Raw genomic sequence first — 25,738 nt, 5'->3', positions numbered from 1 at the left:
ACGCTGCCCACTCTCCACTTCATGGGACCCATTCCTTACAATTTTGTTGGCCCATAGGTCATCAGGGTTTCCCACCCTTGTATTCCGAGTATGTATACACCCCAGCTACATTGTTTGGTCTATCACCTTCTTTTGGTTTTGCCAATTTTTGCGGTGTCCCGCAAGGAACACTCCTGTCTGTGTTCCAAGATTAGAATTCACGGGTGTACTGTGTACCCCCCAGTTGTATCCTGCCTGTGGTCTGGGGAGCAGTGGACTCTTTACATTGTTTGTGTGTATGTTTCCCGTGTCCGGCTGGGGGGGGGGGTGGAAGGTCATGCTACGTGTTTCATGTTTCTTGCTTGGACTCCTCACTTCCATTGGCATAGCTTGTGAACATATGTCATTCTTGTGTGCTGTTTCCTATCTTAGCTGTATATCTGTGTATATCTATGCACGCACAAATACATACACATGTATTTATATATATATATATATATATATATATATATATATATATATATATATATATATATATATATATATATATATATATATATATATATATATATATATATATATATATATATATATATATATATATATATATATATATATATAATATATATACGTATTTGTATATGTCTGCAACTATATATATATATATATATATATATATATATATACACACACACACATATATATATGTCTATATATTTATATATATATATGTGTGTGTGTGTCTGTAAAGCAATACATACCCCGCGTAAACACATTTACATATGCTTACTGGTGTTTATATATGCTTGACCTGCTTACTAGTGCCTTATTCATTATGACACTGACACTTCACTTCAGTTAACTTTTAATTGATATTTTGCAGGTTATACAGTGGACAGATGTCGCAATATGTTCATGTACAAATGGTAAATGGTATGTTATACAGTGGGATTCGGTATGGGAATGTCTGTTCATGAGGCAGTTGCTCTAACCAATACACTATTGCTGTGCTGCTTCATTTGCATATATACCCATATACCCATGGCTCCTGGTTCCCCAAACACACACCCCAACCCCTCCCTAACACTGCAGTCATCCATTTTCCAGTCATATTCGTGGTATATCCACACCACTACACATTGGCCACTCCCTACTCCTATAGACCCATCCCATCGGTTGACTCACTCCACGTATCCTCAGAACTCCCAAAAGTTTAGTCCACAAACACTGGTGACATGAGTGACCAAAAGAATACTGTTTGCAATTTTGTGGTTGTCCCACATGGGACACGCATGTGTTTATGTCAAGATTAGACTCTATACTTCATTACATCTTTACTCCCGTTAACATGACACTACAATAAATTAATGCTGAGTCCTGTGGAACACCACTAGTAACAGGCCTAGTTGAGGAGCTGTATTCCCCTAGCCTAACTTAGCCACTTGACTATCCATCGGGTTACAGTGATTTATGTCTACATTTTTGAGATTGTCTATAATACCTAAGTGAGGCAGTGTGTTGAATGCCTTTACCAGGTTGAGGTAGGCCGTATGAACTTTTCTGCCAGTCATCCATGGTTCAAGTGGCATTCTCACAGTAGTCCACTGGGTTTAGTAGGTGTGACCTACCCTTCACAAAACTAAACTGGGATGGGTCCAGTGTTTGAAGATTTCCAATGTATTTATTAGATCCATGATAACTTTTTCCATGGCCTTGCATACAGGACTAGTCCAGCTTATGGGTCTGTTGATGGTCCACCTTTATGTAGAGGGATGACCATTGCAGTCCTGCATTCCCTAAGGATAAAGCCTGTCTGGAGACTGCGGCTGAAAAGAGGTTCTAGTTGGCCTGACATGTCATGTATCAAACTATTTAGAAGGCATCCCTGGATGTTATCAGGGCCCATTGCTGTAGTGTGTTTAGCTCTGGAGAGGACAGTGAGAACCTGATTACTAACAGTAGGGGGATAAGTGGTAGAGGGTATTTCATGTGGAGTAACTAGTCATCTTCGAGTCATATGGACTCTGTCTTCTACTTGTACCATAATGTTGTTGTGTAACACTTTTAGTAAAGTTACTGTCCTCTACTCTTTTATATTGGAGTTTGGTAACTACTTTAGCCATTTAAATGTTTCTAGCATGGCTTTTCTGTCTGCACTATAAGGTTGAGAGGTATGCCTTCAGTTCATAGGTAGGTACTAGGCTATCGGGCCTAGGGCCTATACAAGCCTAGCCATAATGATTCCATGGCTATTGCTTCCCACAAATATTTACTTTCCTGGATGCCTGTCTAGCAGGGCTATTGATGTGATCCCCAGGGTGAATTTCTTATCTCCCATCCAATCGTCAAGGTTCTCTTGAAGACATATATGGGCAGCCTATTCCAGAGTATCGGTAGTCTCTGGGTCAGGAAACTATTCCTCCGGCATGTTCTATTTATTGTGATGAAAAGGTTAAGATCCCTGGAACATGTGGCTCAGAGGGATTGGGATTAGTATGTCCAGCAACTCTGGATTTGACATGGCCTTGTATGTTAGGCAGAGATCACCTATGAGTAGGTGATATGCGGCAGAGTATAGCTGGAGTTTCTTTAGATGGTCAGCATAAGGCATCTGCTTTAGGCCTGTGATTCTTTTTGTGCGGTATTTCTGCGGCCTTTCTAGTTGTTGCAGATGTCTTGTGAGGTACAGGGCATTGTATTTTATAATGGGTCCAATGTGGAATTAGTACAGAGGGACAATGACCTCCTTTTTTCTAGATGAAAAGCCCTTAGTGATGAGGATTTTCTAACTGTTGTGGCTATGTGGTTATCAAAGGTGAGACCACTGTCCACCTGTGTCCCTAGGTCTCTTATCACACTTTAGGTGTTTAGTGTACTGGCACCTATGTTTTAATTTACAGGTTCGTGTTTTTTCCTAAAGGGGACAACTATACATTTTCTGGCAATTAGCTGTAAGTGTGCAACATAGAACAATATTTCAGTGAGGGTAATATTAACCTGTTCAAGAGCTTTCCAAGGATGTATGACAAGAGTGGATAGCTTACTGTTGTTTGTGATATTGCCCAATCTATGCAAATTATACATATAATAAATACACTATATTTCAAACAATTTGTGTTGGATGGCAAGTATCAGTGAGAAACAATGTGTACCTTAACGGTTTGTATAAGATGGCACAATTTGTTCAACTGTAGGTAACACAAATTTTATGAGACTAATGCAGTTATGAAAATATAGATAACAGTCACAGCTGCTTTACCAAAAGGTAATTTATATCTCAGAATGTCTTCACATTGCCCATCATATTTTAATATAATTTTTAATAACACTCACTGCTTGAATACACCACCCCAATCTTACAGCATCTTATATGGGCTCACATTCCTGCACACATGTAGGTGCTGGGAATGCCACATCCGCCATATGAGACATGTGCAGGCGTGCAGCGGTAATGTAGTGCATTATGCGTACCAACACTGTATCCGGCAGATGTGCCGATATATGCACTTGGGAGGTGGTAGGTGTTACAGTAGCCATGTGACATACGGTCGATGACACCTGACCGATAGGTATGCATTATGGCAGCACTGTCATGTAACAGCGACATAGCATACTGTATGCACATGGCAGGGTAGGATGGTGTGTGACACACCTGTGACCACCACCTGCACACATGCATGTGGACAGGTGTTTAAACACATGATGTACACACATACCGCCATACATGCTGTTACTATGCCACCATATAACGGCCCCCATGATGGGTATGCATGTGGTAGGGAGTTGCAACTATGTTATGGACATCGGCCACCGCACATGCATGGCTGCACCATGCACGGTACATGTGTCACATGTATCCCCTATTGCCATGTGTGTATGCATTGCTACGTTTTGACATGTGTGTTGACATACATAGAACATGGACTGTGGTATGGTATCACAGCTGTCACAGGTGAACTATACAAGGGTATGTGTCCCAGTGAACACCGCTACACCCTGTAGTGGGAGCATACCACAGACATGTGTCCACCTTCCATTCGTGTGTGTATTACCGCCTACGCCAGTGTTATGCATGTGGTACATCACAGGCTTTGTATGTGTCCTGTGTGCAGTCCATGCACACAGCCAGACAATCACTTGTATGACATAAATGGACGTTGGTTCACTGTGGTACAGCAGCAGTCATGTGTCATAGCTGTGTCAGGGCCGTGGTATGTGTGGAGCAGGCCTATGTATACTGATATGGGCGGACTACATCACACATGTGTGATCATTGTTAGTACATGTGTACTCTGCATGACTGGTGTACACCGCTATACAGACCTGTGGACATATGTCACATGCTGTTGCTGGACCGTGAGGCATACTGCTGCACCGATGACATGGTGCTGGCATGGCAGCTACAGTGTTCACTGCAGTGTGTACATGTTTGGCCTGCACCCGTGACGCCTGTGATGTCATCTGTGTGTGTGTACGAGTAACTGCATGTGTGTCCACCCTGTGCGTGTGGACGGTTTTACCTGACCGTGACTTGCGGTGTGTACACTCCGTCTGCATGCCGGACGGCGCGTAGCACATGCTAAGTGTGTGAGCTTGCCCGGTTTGCTGTTGTGTAGGTGGACACACACGACGTTCCACACTCTGCCGTTCCATGATTCCACCCCATGTGTATGCATGTCTGCACTCTGCAAATGCTAAGTGTGTGAGCATGCCCAGTAAGCAGTTGTGTAGATGGACACACAGTACAGTGCACATCGCGCCCGTCTGTGATTATACCCCGTGTGCATGTATGTTCCCCCTTTGCAACCGCCAAGTGTGTGAGCATGCCCGGGTTGCTGTTGTGTAGGTGGACACACACGACGTTCCACACTCTGCCCTTCTATGATTCCACCCCATGTGTATGCATGTCTGCACTCTGCAAATGCTAAGTGTGTGAGCATGCCCAGTAAGCAGTTGTGTAGATGGACACAGTACAGTGCACACCATGCCCGTCTGTGATTATACCCCGTGTGCATGTATGTTCCCCCTTTGCAAGCGCCAAGTGTGTGAGCATGCCCGGGTTGCTGTTGTGTAGGTGGACACACACGACGTTCCACACTCTGCCCTTTCATGATTCCACCCCATGTGCATGCATGTCTGCACTCTGCAAATGCTAAGTGTGTGAGCATGCCCAGTAAGCAGTTGTGTAGATGGACACACAGTACAGTGCACATCGCGCCCATCTGTGGTTATACCCCATGTGCATGTATGTTTCCTCTTCGCGACCGCTAGGTGTGAGGGCATGCCCAGTACGCCATGCGTGGGAACACAGTACAGTCGGCACCGATGGCGGCTACTAGGCGTGCAGCCATGGCCAATGACATCCTGCATAGCCATGGTGGCCGTCCAGGCGAGTCATATGTGGTTGATATGCCACAATGGCTGCCTACATCATGCACGCCGGTTGCTCTCTCATAGGGTGTACTGTCTGTGGTGCATCCCGTATCCATGTCGTGATGTTGTGCTCCATAGTTAGTTGGTATTCCTGAGTGCAGCACTGCCGTGTTACTGTACGCCCACCTTGGGATAGTAACATGCTGTGTGACTGCGCACTCTGTCTTCATTCCCTATCGGCTGCCTTGCCTCTGCAGATGATATCACCCACCTAGGAGTATGCCTCTTGACAGTGCTGTGCTCAGTAATCTCGGTAGCGCGTTCTGTAAATGCATCATGCTGTAGTGTGTTCATGTAGGTAGGCGTAGGTTCAACTCCCAGCCCTTCCCCGTGTGTGTGTGTGTGTGTGTGTGTGTGTTTGTTTCCAGCTGCCTCTGGAGATAGTGATGCTTTGCAACACATACCTTGGCTATCAGCGTCTATTCCTTTATGGATTATGTCACCCGCCTAGAAGTATGCCTCTGACAGCGCTGTGCTCAGCAATCTTGGTAGCGCGTTCTGTAAATGCATCATGCTGTAGTGTGTTCATGTAGGTAGGCGTAGGTTCAACTCCTGGCCCTTCCCCGTGTGTGTGTGTGTGTGTGTGTGTGTGTGTGTGTGTGTGTGTGTGTGTGTTTCCAGCTGCCTCTGGAGATAGTAATGCTTTTAGACGCTTCGCAACACATACCTTGGCTATCGGCGTCTATTCCTTTACGGATGATGTCACCCGCCTAGAAGTATGCCTCTGACAGTACTATGCTCAGTAATCTCGGTAGCGCGTTCTGTAAATGCATCATGCTGTAGTGTGTTCATGTAGGTAGGCGTAGGTTCAACTCCCAGCCCTTCCCCGTGTGTGTTTGTGGTGTGTGTGTGTGTGTGTTTGTTTCCAGCTGCCTCTGGAGATAGTGATGCTTTGCAACACATACCTTGGCTATCAGCGTCTATTCCTTTATGGATTATGTCACCCGCCTAGAAGTATGCCTCTGACAGCGCTGTGCTCAGCAATCTTGGTAGCGCGTTCTGTAAATGCATCATGCTGTAGTGTGTTCATGTAGGTAGGCGTAGGTTCAACTCCCAGCCCTTCCCCGTGTGTGTTTGTGGTGTGTGCGTGTGTGTGTGTGTGTGTGTGTGTGTGTGTGTGTTTCCAGCTGCCTCTGGAGATAGTAATGCTTTTAGACGCTTCGCAACACATACCTTGGCTATCGGCGTCTATTCCTTTACGGATGATGTCACCCGCCTAGAAGTATGCCTCTGACAGCACTGTGCTCAGTAATCTCAGTGGCGCGTTCTGTAAATGCATCATGCTGTAGTGTGTTCATGTAGGTAGGCGTAGATTCAACTCCCGGCCCTTCCTCGTGTGTGTTTGTGGTGTGTGTGTGTGTGTTTCCAGCTGCCTCTGGAGATAGTAATGGTTTTAGACGCTTTGCAACACATACCTTGGCTATCGGCGTCTATTCCTTTACGGATGATGTCACCCGCCTAGAAGTATGCCTCTGACAGCGCTGTGCTCAGTAATCTCGGTAGCGCGTTCTGTAAATGCATCATGCTGTAGTGTGTTCATGTAGGTAGGCATAGGTTCAACTCCCGGCCCTTCCCCGTGTGTGTTTGTGGTGTGTGTGTGTGTGTTTCCAGCTGCCTCTGGAGATAGTAATGGTTTTAGATGCTTCGCAACACATACCTTGGCTATCGGCGTGTATTCCTTTATGGATGATGTCACCCGCCTAGAAGTATGCCTCTGACAGCGCTGTGCTCAGTAATCTCGGTAGCACATTCTGTAAATGCATCATGCTGTAGTGTGTTCATGTAGGTAGGCGTAGGTTCAACTCCCGGCCCTTCCCTGTGTGTGTTTGTGGTGTGTGTGTGTGTGTGTGTGTGTGTGTGTGTGTGTGTGTGTGTTTCCAGCTGCCTCTGGAGATAGTAATGCTTTTAGACGCTTTGCAACACATACCTTGGCTATCAGCATCTATTCCTTTACGGATGATGTCACCCACCTAGACGTATGCCTCTGACGGTGCTGTGTTCAGTGGTCCACGTAGCGCATTCCATACCTGTGTCATACTGTCGTACGGTTGAGTAGGTAGGGGTAAGGTTAATCCCCATGCCTGCCAGCTGTGTGTGTGTGTCTATGCTCCTAGCCGCATGGGTTCATAGGTTATGGTTTTAGACGTTCCACAGAACACTTATATCCTGCCGACATCTCTGTGTTTGTGGATGTTGAGACGCGGCTAGTGGACTGCCTGTGTGCCTGCTGTGGTTGGCGACCTCCGTAGCGTGTTCTCCACGTGCGCCCTGCTGTGGTGTGATGGGGTAGTGATGTGTACGTTCCACTACCGGCCTTGCCACATGTGTCCATCTGTATCTCTCTCGATGTATATATACATACATATGTTATGCCCATAGCGCTGCTCTTGCATGGACAGCTGTCTGTCCCATGTATCGCATATTTGCACAGCTGACACAAAGAACTGTGGTATGATGCATATCCAGTCATTGTCCATGCAACGTCCGTATTCCGGCACGCCCTAGAGACATCTGCTGTATATCTTGGCAGACAGCTATCCTTGCTGTACTGTCACTGTACTCGTACATGCCATAGACCTTGTGTATCATTGCCTGTTTATGGTGTGTGTATGTCTATCTGAGCTGTGTGCATGGTCGTGTGTATGTCCCGCTATAACCGTCTGTGCAGGTGTCGCCACTATGGGTAATCCTTGTAGACCGCTGTTTCATGTGCACTTCAGCACATACCTGCGGACCGTACTACCCCTCCTACGGCAGCACAGGAGCGGCCTTAGGTCAACTGCTGCCCTAGGCAATAGGGCTCCATGGCGCCCCCCACCACAACACATGGTGCCCCCATCCTGGTGTACCTACATGACATAAATACTGGAAAGGTGGGCCCTGCAAGAGCGGTGCCCTAGGCAGCCGCCTGGTTGGCCTATGCCCAAGGCCGGCTATGAGCACATCCCATCATCTTGCAGTGGATACTAGTGTTTCCACACACATGTATCTGTGTCTGTTCATAACTCTCCACCTCAGGGGACGTATATCTGGACACGGCCTTAGGAGATAGTGGGACACTCGGGGCCAGTCATGTCATGTTGCTCTTAGAAACATTGATAGTGGGCACAGTGATATGTTATGCATGCGTATGGTATTTCCGTCTGATATGGTGTCTTCCTCGCATGTTTGTCGCTGTTTCCTGTCGTCAGTTATCATGTGGGCGCTGGACTGTTACTGTTACGTGGAACACAGCGAACATATGAGGCAGACTTCTACTCAGTCTGCGTACATCTGTGCAGTTGCAGGGTATGTGACTACTACAACATACCTACTGTCTGCCTACAATACACACACAGTGTGTGGCGGCATGACAGACCACATGGCATTACTTTGTATTTGCACGGCACACCCACGCAGACAGTTGTGTTCCTCACACAGGTCTACATCTGCTTATCCACACTACTTGTTCTTTCCTGTACCATATGTGTGCGTCGTATTTGTGCTTCCCATCGGTGGCGGGGCTCACGTACGGCTATGGGGGCCTGACATTTGTTATGCTGACACTTCATGGCACCCTGGGGGACACTTCACCTTTGTGTCTGCTTACCTTCCACATTGACTTTCGCGGGGCATACGTTGTCATTCACAGTTACCGGGGTAGGACATATGCATGTTTGCACATCTGTCCTGCTGTCTTTCTTCTCACCTGTCCGCCTAGGATCACCGGTTCAGTACATGTATTCTGGACAGGTAGCTCCTGCATACCCTGACCTGTTGTCATTATGTGAAAACACCCTGACGTTCGGCCATTGCCCTTGTTACGTTTCGCATAGTGCTGTGCCTTCCTAGCTGATTGCTGCCTAGGCATTCCGGACTGTGCGGTGGGTGATAGGGAGTGCTATTTCCATTGCATGAGTAGTGACACTCATAACATCCGTATTCATGGCTACGCCAGCATACCTCTCCAGTGTACCTGGTTATGAGGGACGTACCTCATTTGGGGTCTTCAATGGGTCGTGCTCCTCGGAATCCCTCAAAATTCAGTGTTAGGAATGGTTTAGGTGAAATCCATGGTCAATTGACATTAATCATATTAATTCATTAAAGGATCTTCTTTATAAGTGGGAACGGCATAGTTTAACCATCCTATGACCTTCCTAGTTGAAGTTGTTAGTGAGCCATTACTATGTGTTCCACAGTTTGCCCATTTGTTCCACATTATGGAGGCGAGTGATCCTCATTTTGGTGATGGCAGGTTGAGAGCTATGTACGCCGGTATTGGCACGACGGTCTGACTTTGTATGGGGAATTTCTAATGTTGTCCCTATCTGTATTTCCTGTGCTATGCCTTACTGCAGCTGTGTTATTCCGACAGATTTCCAGTTATGGGTGCCATCTTGGTCGTACGCATGTCCATCCATGGGAATCGCCTACTGAACACTGATATAGGGCTGTACACATTTCACACCTGCTTTCCGCATTATCCGGTGGATGCTTTGCACCATTAATGGGGATTAAGGCATGTACTATACCCACATCCCTCCCACGGGGTGGGCCAATGGATTCTCTGCCAAACAACACCGAGGCCCATTTCTGCATACCCAGGTTCCATGGCTGCAACCCTCGATGGTACACATTACACATGCTTAATGTGTGCGGTACTGGGATGTGGACGCACTTCTATGGACTCGCCAATCTGGGGATTTCTGTTCATATGTCCTGCATTTTATGGACACATGTGTCATCAACCTTGAACACGCTTTTAGTGCATATGTCTAGCTGTTCCGTAGTCGCGGCTGTCACTTCTTTTGCGTCAATCGCAGCAGGGGTTTGCGAGTGGAGCAATTTTTGGAGTCCTACAATGGACACCAGTGTGCATCTGTAAAGTGTAGAACTTGCTGGACTGTCGCCATCTGGCCAGTGGTTTTGACCGCTGCTGTATGTTCCCCATTCGCGGATGTCTGTTTGACTACCCATATTATGTATTACTTGGCATATCTATATCCATGTGTCATATATACGGGCCGTCGGACTGTTGTGTGTACATATATACATGTGAACCCCTCGTTTCATACCTTGCTTTGTTACTGTCTGTGGATTACCTGTGTACACACATCTATTACCATACCATACCTTTCCACTCTACAGGTTCTGGCAGGGTGTACGGCTGGTTGGCCCTTTATCTTGCTGTGGGTTACATTGACCTGTGTCTATCTGGCAATTCGCTGGCATGTCATGTGAGGCTTACTTGATTCTATAGAGACCTGATTCCGTAATTATGATGTGCTTCCACTGACCATATATTTCTCTTTCGTCTGGAATCTTTATGTAACTAGTCCTTTTTGGACACTTTCTATTGTTGTTCTTTTTTGGTTACATATATGACTACTTTGGTATGTTGTGCTATTATTGTGTGTGGAGCATTTCTCCACGGGCCTCTGCTGACACTGGACATATATCCAGCTAGCCTAGCCCGGTCAACAAGTGTGAACCAACAAAACACAAAACGTACGGTGGCACCTTCTGACAAGTGGGTCGGGTTACAGATGCATACCCGTCGTCAATCCCTGCTACTAACACACCCGTTATTCTATCCACATTCTATGTTTGTCTTATCACATATCATGTGTTTCTCACTATTTGTACCGGTACTTTGCATGGCATTGTCCGTTTCCATACTTTCAGAGGCTGACAGTTTTGAGACATGTATAACTAACGTGGAGGACACAGCATTAACTTTTCCTGCTGTGAGCGGATCACACACGCACAGGCGCACTTGCATTTCCTAATTTGGGTTACGTGCAGGCGCACATGCATATCCGTATTCTGATTACATATGTTTACTGGGTCTGTGTGGTTACGTAGTCTGTATTAGTTGTGACTGTTCCGGTAACATATCTCTGATCTGGTTAATGGACGTGTGCGGAACACACTTTCACCTTTACACATGTAACTGTCTTTGCGGCACAGACGCATTACGTACACGTTTACATTTATATGTTCTATAGTCGTAATTCAAACGGGACTGCATTCACGTTTGCCGGTTGCTGTGACCACTACACGTTTGCTGTTCTGTCTCATTTATATGCATACCCATGGTACATAGCTACATTAACATATCCCCCCCCCCCCGCACTCACGTACGTCACAGGCATCCATTCTCCTGCTAGGAAAAGTGCGGTACTACATGTTACACATTCCCTATTCCCTGCTGCTCATGACCCAGGATGCATATGTCGTGACCGCAGGGATATTCGGATCACGGGGGCTTATAGCCCCAACGTATACAGGCCTTCGATTGTCAGGGTGTTCCTGTGGTACTTTGGGTTTGGTCTTGTCCACCTAGTGTACGGAACTGCCCTGACCGTGTATGAATGTCAGACGAGTCACATGGGCACGGTTTGTCCGTGTCTATTATACCATAACCTCCCCCATTATTCCTAACCGTGCACGCTGATTGGCCGGCGTGCCCGTTGTAGATCGTGTTATAGTAATGGCACACGGTCCGGTCGCCCGGACCTATTTCCATTAGTATACCTCGGTATTTATAACCTGTCTCGCTATGTTACATGGGTTTAACATTGAGTGACAGCTTTAACTGAGCCACGGACATGTCCGTTGCTTACTTTGGGGCAGTCCCGCTCTGTTACACACATTCAACATGGCGGAACAGGTTGTACAGCACAGCAATGGGGACATCGGGCTCTCCGTCGCTGTTTTGTATTGAATTGCTATGTTGACTTTGTTTCACATAGCGAGACAGTGTCGACATTGGCAACGGACATCTCGCGCAGTACGTCCGCACCGCCGCGGGTGCCAGATATCTGCAGATGGGCAGCGAACAGGCATTATGCTGTGCCATTATGTCTGGGAATTTATAGTTTCTTTCCCTAGATGATATGGCATACTAGCAATAACCCACGTCTGGGTGTGGGTACTGCTGTATTTACCCACGGTTGCCTTTGTGTGGTCCCTCGGGCATTGGCCTCGGGACCGCACCACGTCTACCGTGGGTATATCCAGCATTACCCACATCCGGGCGTGGGTTATTGCTATGGTATTCCGTGTGTACAGACACGTGTGTTTGGACAACCAACAATAGCTTCTGCTATTGGCATACAATGCTGTGGGTGGTGCCGGTTATCATACATATGCCACGTTCTGCATTTGTCCCATTCACACTTGTCTATCCCCTGTCCTCATTCATACGTGGATATTTATGTGGCACATGACTGAACTATGTATTACCTGCAGGTATGATGTGTACAGTGCACATATGTCATGGTTGGTTACAGTGTATCTGTGTACCTACCTCTGTGATACTGAGGACTACCACACATCCTTCGCAGCATTACATGCGTATGTCCATACTATTATTCTGTGGCCTGTGGGGGGTTGTCGGAACACCGGTTACCTGTGTCCCTGTTTGTGCACACATCGTGGTGGTCTTTGTCCGGCCTCCGTTGCTATCATGGGTTGGACGGTGGTGTTGGTGTGTGTTTGGGTTGTGTTTCTACTGCCGATACGTCAGTGGTGGGTGGGGTTTGCACGTGTTCCTCTTTGCAGGGGGCCCCATTCTGGACATTTGTGTCCTGCGTCGACACTTGACACGTGCCATATGTCCTGTGATATTGCCACAGTCGTGTATGACTTCCTGCATTACTACTGCGTGTTACTGGCATTTTGTATCTGGTACGTATGACTATTATGTTGGATAGCTTAGGCTATTCCCATGCTATGACATACCCATTTATCCCGGCATATACGTGTTATTCAATCCTTTGCATTGGCCATGGGTGTTTTGCCATACGGCACCACAAATATCTATGTGTGATGTCCCACCTTGACCTTCTGTGCATGTGGCACCCTGCTGGGGTGACCTGCTTGGTAGACGGCTGTTCTGCCCTGTGTATTGTGTTTGACATGTCTGCATAGCTAATCATCGGTACAGTGGCTGCACATACTGCTTTGTCCAGATGTGTACAGTTATGGACACCATGGCGTGTGAACACCTATGGGGTTTCGACAGGTCCGTACCACATGCGGGATGTACGCATTCTGCCGACACATTCACATGCGGCCATTTGGATATCAGTACCTGGGGTGGGATGTTGACATGTGGGGTACATATTTGCACGCATGTCACTGCCTAGGACAATACTTCCTACTACATTTGGGGTATACCCGCTGTGTGTAGGTGTGCAGCTGTGCAAGGCTGCTAGCTGGATTGGGTGGACGGTCGTACATGGGTGCGGGTTACGTGCTATGACGGGGCTGTTGTGTATTACATTTGCATGCATGGGTTCTGCTTCTGGATATTCCGCTTCGGCATACGCCATCCTATGTGTATGCGATGGGTACGTTGCTGGGTCTAGCACATGTTGCTATGCACGTGTTTGTCTGTGTTTAGGATATCTGGTTTCTTTCTGGTTGTTATGGACATGACTGCCCAGCTGTGTACTCTCACTACCACTGTGGGACTGCTGGTGACCATGCCCATGGGGCTACTCGTGTGTAGGTGTGGTGCGCTGACATGATGCAGTACATCTCCAGTGGGTATGCCTGCTGACAGTGCATTGCATGACGGACACGGTATTCCGCGTATCCTTTGCTCCATGGACGGGTACAATTTGGACTTTGTGGATTAATGTTTGGTTCTCCATTTTGTGTGGACGGGTACTATGTTGCATACTCTGCGTACGTTTCATTATCCACGGACACTGGTTGGTGCGGTTACTATTGCAGGCGGCCTGTGACAGTCAGCACTTTAGGTTGCTCCCCGCCTGCCGGCTTGGCCACGCCTACGGGGGCATCCTACTTGGGCTCGCGCACGTGCCCTCTGCACGTGGTTGTGGTTGCGGCGCACACTCATTACTATGCATGTGGCGCTGCTACGCCGGTTATACACTGCACTGCCAGTGCAAGCCTTATGCCGGCCTTGCGCCGAGCTTCATGAATCCGGGGGCATGTCTAGTATTGCTTGACATGCACAGGAAGTTTTATTCAGTAAGTATAGGATTTCTTGTGATAGAAATCTGTTGTGACAGCCATTTTCCATTTCTGTCTATAAAAGATTGCAGTCTTTGTTGTTGGTGTTCATGGTAGTGTGCATGTTGTATAGCTGTAGAGGTCAAGCAAGGTCGAATTGGCCATGTACCATATGGATGGACAGCAGTCTGTCTGCTGAAGAATGGCATACAGAGCAAGAACTGCACATTTCAAAAATACCATTTGAACCCTTGATATAAGTATCACCATGAATAGTAGGCAACATTAAGGGTTGTGGAGGAGTGTACATCTTAGCAAACTTTGTGGCCTAAGTGTAAATATCATAATTCGGGCTTTAAATCAAATTTTACATTATGCCTTTGATACCACAGTACGTCGCAGGTAATGTCAGCATGTTCCAGGAGCTGATATATAAGACAGGTGTTTCCATTCACATGGAAGAGCAAGAACAAGGTTCCAGGTGATCAAACATGCAGGAATCTCCAGTCAACAAAGTATTGTTGAAAGGTATGATATATATCTTACAGGTAATACCCAGTTTCTGAAAATAAAAAACAATAATGTTAGGTGTGGTAAAAGTGGTTATTTTTCAGCTATCTTTCAAAAGCATTGTACTACCATCTTCCTAATTTCTTGATGTTGTCCCATGATGTCCTTGCGCACTGCACATGAGAAGCTGCAGCTAAGCTAAATGAGTGTGGAATCTAACTGAGCGAGGGTTATATGTTTGGGGTATAAGCTTCATCACTCCACTGTTTTCTTGAATACAGGCCTCACCTGAAGCTGGGTAAACAGGGTACCCTTCTCTACAACTACTTTTAGATATGTTTATTGCTTAAACCGTTCTGATATACTGCTTAAACACGTGGCTTGATTGCGATGTACTAACGCTTGGACTGCCCTAGACATTTATGATCTCTCATGCTGTGTTATATACTAGATTGTAGTTAAATGCGGTTTGCCTGGGAGTCGACACCTGTGCACTGTATTTTTGTTGTTACTCTGAATGTTTTTTAGCCAGTTAGTTAAAGTTTGAGCTGAAGGAACAACACTGTATTTTTGTTATTGTTACTCTGAATGTTTTTCAACCAGTTAGTTAAAGTTTGAGCTGAAGGAATGCTTGTTGCGCACTTAAATTGCCAGTGACGCTCAGGCGTCTTCCTTATATATCTTTCTGCTGCAGAGTTCTCTGTAATGCTTATAGCATATTTAACTGACTAGTTAGCTACCATCGCTAACATTGTATTATATACGTTGCGCACTATACATTTTATCTCCCCAGCGTTTTATTCCTGACCTTAGAGTGCTGTACCACTTCCTTTTGACTACCTCCCCGCTTTTGGCGCCTTTTCTTAACAAAGTATATGCCTTTACCATAGAAGACTCCTTGTTAAAAAAGGGATCGCAATACATATATAGCAGCTTTTCTAGGCAGCATCACTCTGTGGTAGTCGCATCTAATATTGTGCGCCTTATATACCACTACCCTCAATATTCCCTCCTAGTCTAACTCCTCTACGTACCAGAACTTTCATTTATCCCTCCTAGACCACCACACGCTGAGTACATTTCCTGACATTTTACAAGGGTAATCTAAAGCCTAACGCTGTCCTAGCGCACACTAATTCACCTTTGTACTGTATCTGTTAGTCTCAGGTGTGCCACGCATTCTGGGGACAAGCACTCGCTGACCCTACTTATTTTACTAACTGCATTTCCCAGTTTAGTACAGGGGTATCAGTACATCAGCGCACAACAATTTATCTATTTACAGGATCTGATAGCTTAACTGCGCTAAACATCCTGGGGATAAGCACTCGCAGACCCCATTAGATCTACTAATTGTAACTACAGTTGGAGCCTATAGTTCCCGCCTCTCCCGCCAATAAAAAACAGCGTCGCTACTTCTAATTGTATTATAGAAACCATTATAAGCGAGCGCTTCCATGCCATGTTAATACCTCTGGCCTTGTAAAGTATCTACTTAATCAACCTCTCTCCATATATTCACCCACCAAACTAATTTTTTTTTTATTTCGAGTCCTCATTTCTATGACTAGAATTATATCTGCATTGCATTTCTTACCTTAGACTTTATTTTTACTGCATTTAACCTAATATTTTGTTATTTAGACTGCAATTTAACCTAATACTTTGTATGATTTTAATATACTTTCCCTATTTAATGACAGATTTACGAGCTTTTAACATACATTGACTATTTAGTAACAGATATGCTAGCTAGACTATAAGTATAAATCCAAATGTGAGTAATTGTTCACTTGTTAGACAGTAGCTTGCTATGTTTTAATAATTGCTCTCCTATAATTGTCTCTGTTTTACCTCACTATCTTCCTCTCTCTCCCAAAGATTTCAAATATTTGCCTTTCTGGAACCTGCATCCTCCTTCACAAGTGTCTCTTCCCTGCTGGAAAGCCTGAAATTGTGTCCACCAAGCCCCAATACTCTATACATCGGGAGTAACAACTATACAAAGACTATAAAAGTATGTTACCTGTATATGAATAATCCAAACCTTCTGGCCCTAGAATTCTGGTCTAGCTACCTGCCCAGGACTAGCAGCAGCCAATACCCTAATCTTATTTGGAGGCCCTTCTAAACCCTTATTTACAAGCTCCCATAGCCACCCTTGTTAGTTCTAAATCCACCAGCCTTAATACTGTTTCTGTTCACTACTACTGTCCTCCTTTCACCCCTTCCTACCTGGATAACTCTGATTTGATCTATTGGACACTAGGTGGCACCCTCTAACTTTGCTTGACTCCCTTTTTAGCTGCTCTTTAACTCTCCTGTACCCTTCCTCTGATACCTGGACCTCCGAGCTCACAATCTGCTCTTCTATTTCCCTCCCTGGCCTCTTACTGACATCTCTCCTTACTTTTACTCTGCTGATACACAGTCTGACCACTCACCACTCGCCTTACTTCCACTGTATTGCCTCTTCCATACCTGTAACAAGCTTACCTTCTGGTTCTCCACCTTTACTGATTGTTTTCTGTGCACTACTACTCTTTTTGTGTCTTCCCGCTCCGTTCGCCCTGCGGGCTCACTCCGCTCCCCTCCCTACCCCCAAATCCCACCCGCCCCTAGCACCTCTACATTTATCTCTACATAACCACTCCCCCCCCTCATCCTACCAATCACAACAGCTTCCTGTCCCCACCCCCTCCATAACTAGTCCCCTCCCTCCTACTCCTTAGACCACATCCTGTCAAGTCACTCTCACATATCCAACCAAACTATGCCTATCCTACATCACCCCATCCTACTACTAACACTCTTAACTACCCTTACCACTACCTATCTCTCAACCTCCTATGAACAAAGCCTACCCACAACTCTTACTATCCCATAAAGACACCCTAACTACTCCCCCACCTACACTCATTAACAATCTTAATATCATCTATAAAACCTCTTATCTTCTACCTAAATATCACCGTCTTACTCACACCAAATATTGTATTCATAACCCCAAAAAACGTGACATTTACCAGTACAAACCATCACAATTCTATAACCTTTACTAATTAGCTCACTAATACATGGAGATATACACCCCAACCCAGGCCCTGACCTATCTCCAGTACTAAACAACTGCCATCTAGCTAATCCAAAGCCAACCCCAACTACAAAACCTCCCAAATCACTCTCAATTGCCCAACTTAATATACGTAACATCTGCAATAAAATACCACAAATACATGCTTTACTTGAAGTCCAACAGTTCGACATCCTCTGTCTAACTGAAACATGGCTAAAACCTACAATAAAAGACAACAAAATTCTTCCCCCTGGCTACAACATCCTCAGACAGGACCGCTTAAACAAAAAAGGAGGTGGAGTAGCTATACTCTACAAAACAGGCCTGCACCTAACCATAATAAATCATACCCTATTAGCTGGCACAAATGCTGAATTAATTATCACAAAACTCCAAATTAATCCTCACAAAAATATAAATATTATCTGTACCTATATACCTCCGGGAAAAAATCCCACTATATTAGAAGACCTGCTAAACTGGCTATCTCTAAATCTCCTCCAAGAAACAATACTTTTAGGAGACTTGAATATTGACTGGAAATCATGTGAACATACTAATCCATCTACTCTTATTAACCTGCATGGCTTTACTCAACACATAAACACCCCTACAAGAGCAAACAAGCATAGTAACAAAGAAGTAGTACTTGATTGGATCTTAACAAACAGTCCCCAGCAAAAATATACAACAGGCACCCTCCCAGATGACCTTAGTGATCACTCCCTAACTTATATCATCAGGCATAAAACTAATCTTTCCATCCCAACCCAAGTTCGATCAACCCGTTGTAAAAAGCATTTTGACCCCAATCTGTTTCAAAATGAACTTATGCAAGTCAACTGGTCACCTCTTAAAACACTCCCAATAGATGAAGCAGTTAACCACTTCAATAATACCTTTCTCACCATCCTTGAACACCATGCCCCACTGCGTTCCATACGTATAAAATCTAAAACAGCACCATGGCTCTCTAACAAAACTAGGCAACTAATTCTTAAAAGAAACAAAGCCTGGAACACATGGCGAACCACTAAAAGTATAACTGACCATCTATCATTTAAACAAAAAAGAAATATGACTAAACAAGCTATCCTAAATGATAAAAAAAATTTCTACACTCAATTACAACAATCTTCCCTCCACCAACCAAATAAATTTTGGTCTGCTATTAATACTCTTCTATCCCCAGGTAAACCAGCCACACCTACTCCACAAGGCTCTAATACCAACTCCCCCTCAGAAATAGCTAATGCCTTTAACACCTTCTTTACTTCAGCCATTCTAAAGCTAGCTGAACAACAAATCCCTGACATCTCCAAACTTACTAAGCCTAGCTCCACCCCTCCTCCATTTCACCTCCAACCCATATCTACCTCCTACATTTTGTCCTTACTTCAAAAACTTAAGCCAACAACCCCTTCAGCAGATAAATTACCTGCAGAATACCTCCAACTAGGTGCCAAAGCAATAGCGTACCCCATCTCTCTACTAATTAATAGAACTGTAAAAGAATGTACTATCCCTTCTGTCTGGAAAATCTCCTACATCATCCCTCTTTTCAAAGGCGGTGACTCTTTAGAGTATTCTAACTACCCCATAGCATTGCTATCTCCTCTTGCAAAATTATGGAGAAATGTATTCACAAACAGTTACTTAATCACCTGTTAAACAACAATCTCCTAGCTAACTGCCAACATGGGTTTCGCCCATACCACAGTACTACCACCGCCCTACTATCCTTCATTGACTCTATCAACATAAATCGCAACAATAACACTACTTCTTCTGCATTCTTTGTAGACCTGTCTAAAGCCTTCGATATGGTTAATCATCAACTTCTCCTACAACGCTTACATTCCGTCTCCCTTGAGAATCAAGCCATAAGCTGGTTCACATCCTATCTTGAAAAGCAAACAGGCAGTTCTCTGGGACAACCATCTCTAATCTTCTCCCCACCTCTATAGGAGTTCCTCAGGGCTCCATCTTAGGTCCTCTTCTGTTTTCCATTTTATTAACGATCTACATCTAGCCACTCCTCTATCTACTTGTATTCAATATGCTGATGACACAACAATCATTTGCTCTGCCTCAACCCAGACTGAACTTCACTCACTAACACAGCACACCTTCACCACCATTGAGCAATGGTTCTCTAACCACTGTCTCCTACTTAACCCCAAAAAAACCAAACTTCTGCTCTTTCTACCCACTCACCTATCACCCTCCATTGATTTCACACTTACATCAAACAATGGCACTCTTATCACTCCTGACCAAACCACGAAACTCTTGGGTATTACTATTGACAACCAACTAAAATTTGACTGTCATATCAACTCCACTATAAAAACAACTAACAGGAAACTTGGTTCACTCTATAGAATCAAACCTTTCCTAACCCCTGAGGCTAGATCTACTATAGCTAGAACCCACTTAATATCAACCCTTTTATATGCTTCTTCTATATACACTAATCTAAGTCCAACCTTAATAAACTAACCGCATCCTACAACAATATCGCCAGATTTGCCACTGCCTCTCCATACAGAACTCACCATTGCTTGAATCTCATAAAACTAGGGTGGCTGGAACTACCCCATCTCATCCAATACTATCAACTCACTATTGCCCACAAAGTCCTCTACCACCCTGAAAACACACCAATGCTCTCTACCCGCATAAAGCCCTATCACAACATGAGGAAGCTACGTTCCTGTAACAAAACTCTTGTAAAAACCTCTAGAGCAAATAATGTAGCAGGTGACTCCATATTTTCTAACTCAATTGGCAAAATATGGAATCTACTACCACCAGATCTTACATCCCTGACTTCTATTCCACTATTTAAAACCAATCTAAAACTCTTCCTAACCAACCACTGGCTTTGCTCTTGCAATAACCCTGGGTAACCGTGCTCTCTTCCTTTCCTTCCCTCCCTTCCTCTCACCTGATTTTCCTTTCCTCTCTTCCTTTAAAAAGGTTTCTGGCTATAGCTCATTAGTTATATAAAACTATAGATTTTGTTACTTATGACTATATTAATAACTTTTATAACCTAGTAAAGTATCTATTATTGACTCATGCTATTGACTCACACTGTACTCAGACACTTAGATAGCCTGTAATGAAGTTTATGAAAATGGTTTTACTGTATAACTTGTATATTCTTAGCTTGTTAAGTATTAGATAGTGGAGCTTTTCTCCTCGGGCCTCCACTGAAAATGGACATGTATCCAGTTGGACTAGCCCGGTTAACAAATGTAAAATAAATAAATAAATGGCAGAAAACTATTCCTTCTTAAGTGCCATTCTATGATGAAAATGTGTGAGTGGACTTCTTTGTTGTAGTCACAGCGTTTGGTAACATTGTACCCATTGCACTACATTCTATTCTGTGGCCCCCTGAGGCTGGAGCCAGCCACTGGTGCTTCACACCCTGAACAGTCATAAGCTGCGCCTATTTATCCTTAGAATATTCTTATTTTGACCACCTAAATTCTCTACATAGGGCTGATAAACAACAGGCTATGAGAAGCAATCTGTTGTATTACTGATGACATGTATTTTGGAGTTTGTCCCAAAAGGCTCACACTGCCTCCCCATGGCTTTGTACAGCCAGCTGATAGCTTGCCAGGTATAATGCTGCCTTCAACTTGTTTTATTCAGCCTCTAACAGTAGCAGAGTGTGTGCCCTCCATTGTTTTACTGCAATGAGCCAGACAACCGGACAACCTGTCAACTTCCTGGTGTCTCTAACTGCTGTAGTACCCTTCTGTAAGCCATCTAATTACCATTACTGTGGGTGTTAATTATCTGTTATTCTTGTACAGCCACTGTACTGTGAATGAATTTGTATTCACACTGGTAATGGTGCTGTTTTCAGTATGTCCACAGATACTGTGAATTAATTTGTACCCACACTGGTAATGGTGCTGTTTTCAGTATGTCCACAGATACTGTGAATTAATTTGTACCCACACTGGTACTGGTGCTGTTTCTAGTACATCCACTGATCCTGTGAATGAATTTGTATCCACACTGGTACTGCTGCTGTTTACAGTGCCACTCTTTTGAATTGACCCCACTGTGAAAGCAACATAGTGTAGAATGTTCAAGTATTCTTCACCTCACCCTTTTTGTTGATTGCTCCCTGCCTGAACTATACATCTGTTTTCCGATTTTGAGTTGGGAGTGCCTGGTTTGCCTTCTGTTTGTATATTAAGGAATAACTCCAACTATGTAGTGGCAATTCATGTTTACATGTAATTACTCTTGGCCACCTGCTGCTGAGCTTGCTTTCTCCTAAGTACCTCTCCCAACCCACTTCTTAGTGATATGGCAACCGTTATCCTGAAAAAAAAATCCAGTGCAGTATGACAGTGTGCCAACACTCAAGTAAGATTCCGATCTCTAAAAACGTAGGTGACTAAAGTAAAGAATACTCTTGTTACTTGATAGGTTCATAGGTGGTTACTCGGATACTGACCCAAAGGTCTTTACAAGCCTACCCATGTGTACCCGATATAATACTAGAGAAACCCAATATAAAGGATCTAGCCTAAACTCAAAATTTTAGTTAACAATGGCTGCACATATCTAGGAGGATCATAGGTGAAATTGTGGCAAGGAATTTATGGTTTCCCATCCAGTCATCCAGAATACACATAAACAGACTCAGAGGGGCTCTGTTTGATGTGAACTGGTTTCCTATTCATGAGGCAATCTCAGAGACATATATGTCTCTCCAGCAGGTTCTATTTATGTCGCAGGCCAGGTAAAGGTGCCTGGAGCAAGTGACCCTTATCCCATTAGTCTTGCGGATATGCAGCATTTCGATTAGGTTTGGATCTGAGACTCCTCTATAGGCCAGGCACAAGTCTTCTCTAAGTAGTCTGTATGCTAGTGAGTACAGTGACAATGACTTGAGTCTGTCAATGCATGACATGTGATGGAGACCCTGTAATTTTCTTGGTTAGAAATCTCTGGGGTCTCTCAAGTTGCTGCAGGTGCCAGGTGAGGTACATACAAAGGGAGCATTGTACTCAGTTATTGGCCTGATGAGGGTCGAGTACAGGGAGTTATGACCTGTTTTGCTCTTGAGGCAATGCCTTTGCTAATGAGGTGAGCAATGTAGAATGCTTTCCTTACCACAGTAGACACATGGTGGTCAAAGATTAGGCTACAGTCAGCTTGCATTCCCAGTTCTATCAGTGCTGAGTTGTTACTTAGGGTGTTATTATCTATATGGTAGTCTGCATGGATATTGTTTTTACCGAATGGGATGATAATGCATTTTTTAGCATTGAGTTTGAGTCCATGGCTTTGACACCAATCATTCATTTGTGTAAGTCCTTCTAAAAGTATATTGACATCTTCTGGGCATAAAATGATTACACCTAATTTGCAGTCATCAGCAAAGTTAGACACAGGCCCTCAGTTTTGGCCTGAAGTTCTGAGAAGTATATTCTAAACAATAGGGGGCACAGCACTGACCCCCACTGCTGACAGCTCTGCTGGTCGAGGTAAAGTCCCCAATTTTGACTGAGTGTTATCTGAAAGTGAGATGGTTAGCAACCCACCTGACAACATAAAAGTTTATATTCAACTGGGAGAGTTTATCAGTGATGACCGAATGTGGGAGTGTATTGAAGGCCTTTGCTAAGTCAAGGTAGGTTGTATGCACAGATTGGCCTTCATTTATGCCCCAACTTGGTGATGCTTTTGAAGAAGTCTACCAGGTTTAACAGGTATGATCTCTTTGACAAAAGCAAATGTGTCAAATTAAGGATATGGAGGTCATCTCTGTCCTTATTTATAGGGTGCATGATGATTTGTTCCATGGCCTTACAGATAAGGCTGGTTAAGCTTGTAGATCTGTAGTTTCTGTAGTCTGAGCCACATTTTTGATATTGTTGTCAAGTAGCATATGACGAATGGAAAAAAAAAACAGTTACTTGTAAAACTAGCAATAAAGGGTCAGTGACATGAATGTTGTAAGGAGCAGCTATACTGTCACCTTAGTCAAAATACCTCCTGCATGACAGTGAATGAGTGTCTGCATGTATATATATCCATGAACACACCACATGTACAGGTGTGTGTACATCTGTGTATATAAACAGAGACACAAACAAATTCAGAGACAGGTGTGTGTGTGTGTGTGTGTGTGTGTGTGTGTGTGTGTGTGTGTGTGTGTGTGTGTGTGTGTGTGTGTGTGTGTGTGTGTGCATTTTCTTTTAGCCTTTTTTATGGGTCTCCACTGAAATGGGCCTTTGGCTCAGTTTACTAACCTGGATAACAAATGTCAAATAAGAAAATAAATGAAAACACACACACACACACATATATATATATATATATATATATATATATATATATATATATAACAACATAAAGATATAGAGCAAATCCATTTTAATCAAACAAAGCAATGCATATGATAAACACATAATGACATGGCATATGCATTTATTTCTTTAAATTATTATCTATTCCCATCTTGATAAGGGGGTAAGTGGTCTCATCAACACAGCCATTTAAGTTGCAAAAAAAGGCAAGTTTGAGAAAAGTTATGTGAATTCCAATATTACAGTTGAAGTATACCCTTAAAACAAGTAGGTGCGCTGCATGCAAAGGCCTAATAGAATACACGCATTATTACATATCCAGCCTACAACAAGTAGGTGCGCTGCATACAAAGGTTTAATAAAATGCACGCATTATTACATATCCAGCCTACAACAAGTAGGTCACTGCATACAAAGGTCTAATAAAATACACACATTATTAAATATCCAGCATGATTCCGCGGTGGTACAGCGGTAGCGTTGTTACCTCACAGCAAGAGGTTCTCCCATTTGATTCTTGGCTTGGGAGTGCCTTCTGTGTGGCGTCTGCATGTCCTCCCCGCGGTTGGGTAGCGTTCGAAAGACATGCGTGCGTAAATGTGCATGCCGTTGTTGAAGGTTGGGCATTAAGCTGGTACCTCGGGATTTTGTAAAAATCTACTGCCAATCATTAGCGGGCCGGAGTTCTGCTGTGGTGACCCCTTACCGGGAAAAAGCTGAAATACAAACAACAACAATTAAATATCCAGCATATACAAATTTGACTGACATTCAAGAATGCCTTGAATTACAAGCTGGTCAGTAAGACATAACAAGGCTGTGGTTTTACAATTACATGAATATAAACTTAGATTACACATTTCATACATGCTTATGCACACAGATAGGGAAATAGAGAGACTGCATTTACCTCAACTTTCAAATGGTAACCAGTGTAACTCTACTGCAGTCAAATATTCAGCAAAAGAGTGAAAGATCAAAACATTTTACCACCATGCAGGAAAGAGAAAGAAAATAAATTCAGTGGAATGGAATCCATATTATACAGACAGTTACTGCGAGTGATTCATGAAGGGTGTCACCTAATGGGAAAATACTTTTAGTACAGTAACAAGATTCAGTTTCACAGTTGTCTGACATTTTTTTTTATTGTAAGATTTTATTCTTCTAGAATCTTATGATATTTGAAACTCAGTGGATTTGATTCCAGGACGAAAATGTCCAAAGCAATGCTTCCTGTGAAATGTGGGGAAACTCTCTTATAAATATATGTCTGCATGAGTACATGCACTAATAAGCAACACTGTTGCAGAACATATCACAAATAATTACCAGTGAAGGAAAAAAGCATGTAGCAACAAACATAAAACAAAAGCAAACAAAAGAAAATACAATTGCCTAAGTTGGGATAAGCTTTCCA

At 44.0% G+C, this 25,738-nt stretch overlaps 1 protein-coding gene across 1 annotated transcript in view; it reads left to right on the top strand.

The window, feature by feature from the left end:
- The window catches only part of CHEK2 (checkpoint kinase 2), a 1,207,489-nt gene that overhangs the window by 882,391 nt on the left and 299,360 nt on the right, over positions 1-25,738 (top strand). The gene's annotated exons all lie outside the window — the stretch shown is intronic.

Source organism: Protopterus annectens, chromosome 4.part0 (assembly GCF_019279795.1).
Source record: "Protopterus annectens isolate FY-2018-M chromosome 4.part0, PAN1.0, whole genome shotgun sequence".
Taxonomy (NCBI): domain Eukaryota; kingdom Metazoa; phylum Chordata; order Ceratodontiformes; family Protopteridae; genus Protopterus; species Protopterus annectens.
Note: the sequence above shows the minus strand (reverse complement) of the source record. Positions and strands in the feature narration are given on the sequence as shown.